Raw genomic sequence first — 6,903 nt, forward strand, 5'->3', positions numbered from 1 at the left:
ATGGAGATACCAGCGACCCAAACCAATTCCAGACATATGCAACCTTTTTTTAGCCACTCAAAACCTGTATTTCCTCTCATCACAGAAGCCAAACATCTATAGTGAGAGAAGCTATATATTATATATATCTTACATATGTATCTTTATATATCTTGTATAAATTATATCATATATTATATGATATATATCTTATATAAGTTATATGTGATTTATAGTATATCTTTATATATCTTATTTAAGTTATATCATATATATGTTATATATAAGATTATATACACAATTCTTATTTTTTATCATTGCCACCTAAAGCTCATCCATACTTTTTGAATTCCATTATAGATTATTTGGATCAAAAATATTCCTTAAAAATACTCTCAGAAAGTAGTAATTTTCTCTTCATAACCCTTATATTAGGGAGTTCATCTTAGCAGAAGTAACTGAATAAATTTGGGCCTCTCGGACCCCCATCTCTCACTCAATGCTCTAAATTCTTAGAAGATCATGGCACTTAAGTTTCAAGTGTTACCTTCGAGTCAGTTTGTCTACCTTTCTGCTTCTGGGTAGGCAGGTAAATAATCCCTTGTAGACACTGTGTTAACCTCAGCCCCATGTGACTGGGATCCTGATTCCCTGTTGAGCAATTGCCAACTTCTCTTACTTAAGGGATGAATTTTGTCTTTGTACTTTCAGCTACAGCCTGGAGACCTGCTTCATCCTGAAGGATTTTTCTAACTACATCCTTGTCTCCTGAATGACTATATATATCATCAACTCCTAAAGTAATGCCAGTACACTTTGGACTTTGGGTCCCCTTCCAAAATGCAATACTACAGGTGCGTCATTCATCTTGGGCCTTGATCCTGTCACGTCCCAAGCTTCTTCTCTTTCCCCACTGGTCTGGGCTGCTGAAGTACCATACATACCCTGCAATTAAGCCACTAGAAATTTGTGAACAAATGTGTACATTACTCAGTGCAAATCCAATCTCCACTATTAGAAGGACAACATATATGCCATTTGTATTTTCCACAGTGATAAGACGAAGCCAAAATGTGTCTTAATCAAATAATCAGTGGTGGATCACTAACCATCTTCACACAGCCTCCTACAATAAAATACTCCACCCCATATATATATATATATATATATATACACACAAGTACTTAAAAACAAGGGCAATAAAACTGCCTTCAGAATTAATAAGAAAACACAGAATAAATGAAAAGAATAATAGGCAAAATCGTTGTCAAAACTGAATTTTTGTAGGCCAAACAGAATCATACTGTCACCTGATTAACTTTACTAACATAGCTACAGGAAGAATGTGTGCTATGAGAAGGGGGAATTGAACAGACAGACACGGGAAAAATGATAGTCAATGAACAAATATTGGCCTTTGACGGTGCCCAGCCCAGGACAAGAAAATACCTTAGCCAAAGGATTTTGCGTTCTGATTCCATTAGCAAGACTTTCCATCTCTATTGTGATAATGGCTATAAGAATTTTGAGACAATGGAAATCAAGTATGTCATTCCTGTTGCAAGACCTCCCCTTATCTGAGATGTATCAGTCTTCATTTTATTCCATTAAATATTCATTTCACCTGCCTCACCTTAACCTGATTCAAAGCTAAATAAATTTCATGATTAAATGACTGGCTAAAGGTCCCACAATTTTGACCTGATTTCCCATACCCATCTGCCTATATTGGTCATAAAGACTTTATATATTCCAGTTCCTATGAAATTTATTTCTTGTTGTGATTTAATACTCTGACACTCTGATTATGGTTTGGCTTCCCATGTAGATTGTCCTGAAGGCAAGAATTTCTGGTCATGCCAAAACAAGTTTTTTTTGGTCTGTGTAGCAGTCATGTTGTTCATCATTCATTAATACACTGACATTCTAGTTTTATACATTACTCTTGCGAGAATAGTTAGTATGCATCTGCCTCTAAGTGACAGATCTATTCCAAATACACTGACAATACCCGATGTTTAAACAAACAGGCTGAAGGCTAAATCTCAAACCAAAGTACAAGACCCAGTGTACTAAATGCTACCCAATGAACTATTTGGGGAAAATAGTCAAATGGCCATTACCCAGGCAAAGGACCAGCCATCTCCAATGTCATTTGTGATTACCAGCAAACATTTGTTGTCTCTATAATTGTTCATACTATAATTTGCCATAATGTAAGTGAATGCATTGAGCAGCATATCAAGAGTCTTACATAAATTATTTCCAATATTTAAGTTAACTATGTTAAGTAGATATTATTGTAATTCTTCCAATGTTAAGTAGATATTATTGTAATTCTTCCAATTTACAAAGGAGAAAACTGAGACTCAGACAAGTGAAGTAACGTCTCTATTCTCTAATTCAAAAATCCATACTCTTTCAAGACTATTATAATTTTGGGGGGTTATCAATGCTACTTTTGATATATTCACTTACATACCAATTTATTTGCTCAAAAATCTGTCTTGCTTCTCATGCCTTCCCTCTCAGTTCAATTTTTTTTTTCCTGAAGTACATCCTTTGGTGGTTCTTTCAGTGATGTTTATTTGAAAATACCTTTGTTTTATTCACACTATTCGTATTAATTGGTATTAGATTCAGCCACAAATAGGAAAATAATAGTAATAATAATGTAAACAAAATAGAAGTGTATCTCTCTCTTATGTTAACGCAGAAAATCAAGGGCCACTGTGGTGGCTCCATTATCATCAGGAATCCAGGTCCCAAATCTATCTCACTTGTCCATAATTCTCAATTTTAGGCTTTTAGCTCATGATTCAAAGTATCTCCTGCAAGTGTAGTCATCACAGGGGGTTTGAAGACCTTCTCTCCCCGTCCTCCTTTCTGCTGGCTGGAATTTGGACATGATGGCAGAATTGCTCCCATGGAACATTTGGCAGCAAATGCCAGCACTTTTATGTTATTGTTTTTTGCTTATACATTTCTGGACTACGCAAAGAGTTTGAATTCAAACTCCAAAGCCACCCAGTTTTCCATGGAGGTCTTGGCCTCTACTCTCACACTGTGCGTGGGTGTTAGAACACAAACCTGGGTCACTCATATCCAAATTTCCAACACGCTCGGGGAAACCACAGTGTTAACTCATGGGTATCACCATGGCTTACAGTTTCTTCTTTGTGCTTGGCCCCTGGAAATGTCTTTCTGTCTTGAAAACTTGTATACCTTGGGGCGCCTGGGTGGCGCAGTCGGTTAAGCGTCCGACTTCAGCCAGGTCACGATCTCGCGGTCCGTGAGTTCGAGCCCCGCGTCGGGCTCTGGGCTGATGGCTCAGAGCCTGGAGCCTGTTTCCGATTCTGTGTCTCCCTCTCTCTCTGGCCCTCCCCCGTTCATGCTCTGTCTCTCTCTGTCCCAAAAATAAATAAACATTGAAAAAAAAAAGAAAAAAAAAAAGAAAACTTGCATACCTTGAAAACCAGGTTTGTCCTATTCACCAGAATGTAACTCCGCAAGGTCAGGAATTTGGGTCTATTTGGCTTACTTATTTCTGCAGCACCTAGAACACTGCCTGGCACATAGAAAAGGTGTTCAATAGCTAGGGGGTTGGTATCTCTTTTCGAGGTCATGAAAATATTCTAAAATTGACTATGGTAAAATTTGCATACATCTGTGAGCAGACTACAAAAATATTTTACCTGTATGCTTTAAACGAGTGAATTATATAGTATTTAAATGATAAGTCAATAAGTCTCTTATTTAAAAAAAAATACTTGGTGAACGAATAAGCGAATTTATCCAGTATTTCTGGTGTTCCGTAGCTGAGAGTGGGGTGAGAGTTTCCAGGTTATCTAATATATGATAGTGCTAGAAATGGAAGTCAAATCCATGCCATTCTCACTATACTTCACTATCATTCATGCTTACAGGTAGAGTGAGATTTTCAGAGCGCATCTCCAAAGTCACCCTATGCCCAATGAGAGTGGACACGAAAACAATATCCAGAGAGAAATAATAACTTTGCAGGCTCATCTTAACTACCACATTCTACTAAGACATTGGATTCTCCAGTTGCATAGGAACAGTACAACAAGATGATGCCTATAGGTAAATTCTAACGCAGTACCAGATGACAACAAAGAGCTTGCTAGAAGCTTTCTTAGAAATTTCTCTAGATACAACTGTCTCTCCTCAACAAACCTCCATATATTACCCCAGAGTAATAACAGAACCATTTACTGCACACTTACTACATGCCAGGTACTCTTGCAAATGCTTATTTGCAGATGCAGAAACTGAAGCGCAAAGAGGTTAAGTAATTTGCCAAAGGCCAAATAGATAACAGCAGAGTCAGGGTTTCTCCAGGCAGACTGGCTCCAAAGTACAGGAGCTTAACAATTCTGCCCTGCTGTCCCATATTTACTTGCTTTATCTAGTCTCATCCCCAATCGCACTCTAAAAGGAATTTTAATGCTCAAGTAGTAAAATATAATTATAGGGCCAAGTCTCTTTATTCTTTCTTCACAAAGCCAGAAGTGAATCTATAGCGTGATCTGCTCCCAGCACAGCCAAAATAGGGTTTGTCAGAGTAATAGAAGTGTGAACAGTGGCTAGAGCATGCATTCTTGCCTTTCAGCACACAGGATCATTCAGATTTCTATTGAGGACATCACAAGGAAAAGCAAGAAAAAGTATCGTATTAACTCTTCAAAACTGGGAGGGAGGATGCAGTGTGAATACCTATATAGTATTTATCACTCCAATGCCTCACTCAAAAAAAAAATCTGTTTTTAAATATAGGACTCTTTTTGGGTTCTTCAGTCAGGAAAATGATTTAGTCTGAAACCCATCAAAGAATGTATGAGACTGGCTTCAACTAGCAGCTGCAGAGGAAGATTTAGAGAACAGTTAGTTTAAAGTTGGAAAATCGCTAGAATATCCAGGCAACATATCAACCTTGGTCTGAGTTTACTAAGCCCAATAAATGGAAATGTTTAAGGACATTAAGGATGATGCATGAATGATGCAAATCGATTCAACTTTATTACTTTTTCTGTACTGTTTTCCTAATAGCTGCACATTCACACTGCTCACACATCCGAGGGGGCATTTCAGCAGTTGATTCTACAGTAATTACAGATATTAAGGATTCAGCACACTGAGGAAATATCTCAGTGAGAGACAGTCTACATGGGACACAATTAGAAAATACCATATATAAACACTGGTTGCATTTTTCTGTAAGTTATACGTGATACAGAAGAAATGGACAAGCAGTGAAACGAGACAGATACTGGCTGCAAAGAAAAGGAAAATGCTAGTGACAACAAACACTGGCTATGTTCCAGGCACTGGATTTATTATGTGAATTTTATTATATAGATTTATTATAGCTAATATACACTAAAACCTGGGATGTGGTTCCTATTACTATTCCCATTTTATAGGTGAGGAAACTGAGATAAACGGAAGTGACTTTCCGAAGGTCATAGCACTCGTAAGTACTAGAGCTGGGACTTAACCCCGGGCACTGTGGTTCCAGAGTATGTTCTTAGTCACTCAGCTGTACTGCCTCACATAGCAAAAGATGCAAATATTAAGACATCCTTCAACAAACTCTACTGAGTGCTTGTGATGTATCTCCCACTGTGATAAGCACTGAGACTATAAGAGGCAGAGAATTAAAGAGAACAAGCACTACTGCTTTTCAAATATCTTGGAGATTGGAAGGGCTTTAAGATGACCTCCATACAAGCTTCTGAAAGGGACATAGAACATTAGAAAATGACATTCATCGTATCATAAAGTGAGCCCCCCTCAGGCTGTACTTCAGCAGCAAGACTTCAGCTCAAAGTCTGTCCAGATGGCATGCAATGAATGCAACTAAACTAAAACAACGACAACAACAGCAGCAGCAGCAGCAGCAAAAACCAAACATAAAACAAAACAAAAGAATCTCTGGACAGGTTCTAACATTCTTAAGATTCCCGTGGAGGTTCTCATGTTTGAGGCACATTTCAGAACATTACATTCAAGCAGTGGTCATTTCCATTTTATTTTTATCAATGTTGTCCCATTGAAAACATTCGATCCATTAGTTGTATGAGCATCTAGCATGACATCAGACATTACGAGGGGTACAATAATGTAGGAGATACAGTCCTTGCCAACAAAGAATCTACAACCTAGTGAATAGACAAGGCATTCCCCTGAAGCCTTTAGAATTAGAATTATTAGAAAAGACATTTTACGATAAAATGCTCATTTATGCAGTACAAACAATACTTAAGGGAGGCAGACAAGGGAGAAACACTAAATTGAATTATTCAGAGAAGGCCTTGTGGAGACTAGGAATCCAGTGAGGCCTTGAAGGACTTGAAGCGATAGAAGAAAAGACCAAGGGCACTCCTAAATCTGCAGGAACAATCTGACCTCGGTCTTATGGGGCAAGGGAGTAATACAAGGACCTGAACAGAAACTGGAGCCATGTCTGATCAGGGCCCCAAATCAACCAATGCAATCTGAGAAGTAAATGTGTTAATTAAAGGCATGAATCAAACTAGAGAGCCCAGAAGCTAAAGAGCAGCAAAGGAGAAAAGTACTGGGAACCAGAGAGGGCCAACAGCGGCCAGGACCCAGGCTACATATTTTGTGAGCAGAATGACCGAGGTTTAAATTCTACTTTGCTCCATATTCTCTATGTCAGCTCTGTCAAGATATTGAACTCTTCTAAGCCCATTTCCTCATCAGTGGAACAGGGATATCAATACCTACCATATGGTGTGTTAGAGGAGAATTAAACATATATGTAAAAGAGTTTTAATACTGTAAAGTTTTTTGTGACTGTCAGTTAGTGTTATCTGTTGTTATATTGTAGACAAAACCAAATCTTAGAGGATCCTGGAAGCAAGAAAGTTGACAGTGATT

The sequence above is a fragment of the Prionailurus viverrinus genome, chromosome X (assembly GCF_022837055.1).
Source record: "Prionailurus viverrinus isolate Anna chromosome X, UM_Priviv_1.0, whole genome shotgun sequence".
In the NCBI taxonomy this organism is placed as follows: Eukaryota; Metazoa; Chordata; class Mammalia; order Carnivora; family Felidae; genus Prionailurus; species Prionailurus viverrinus.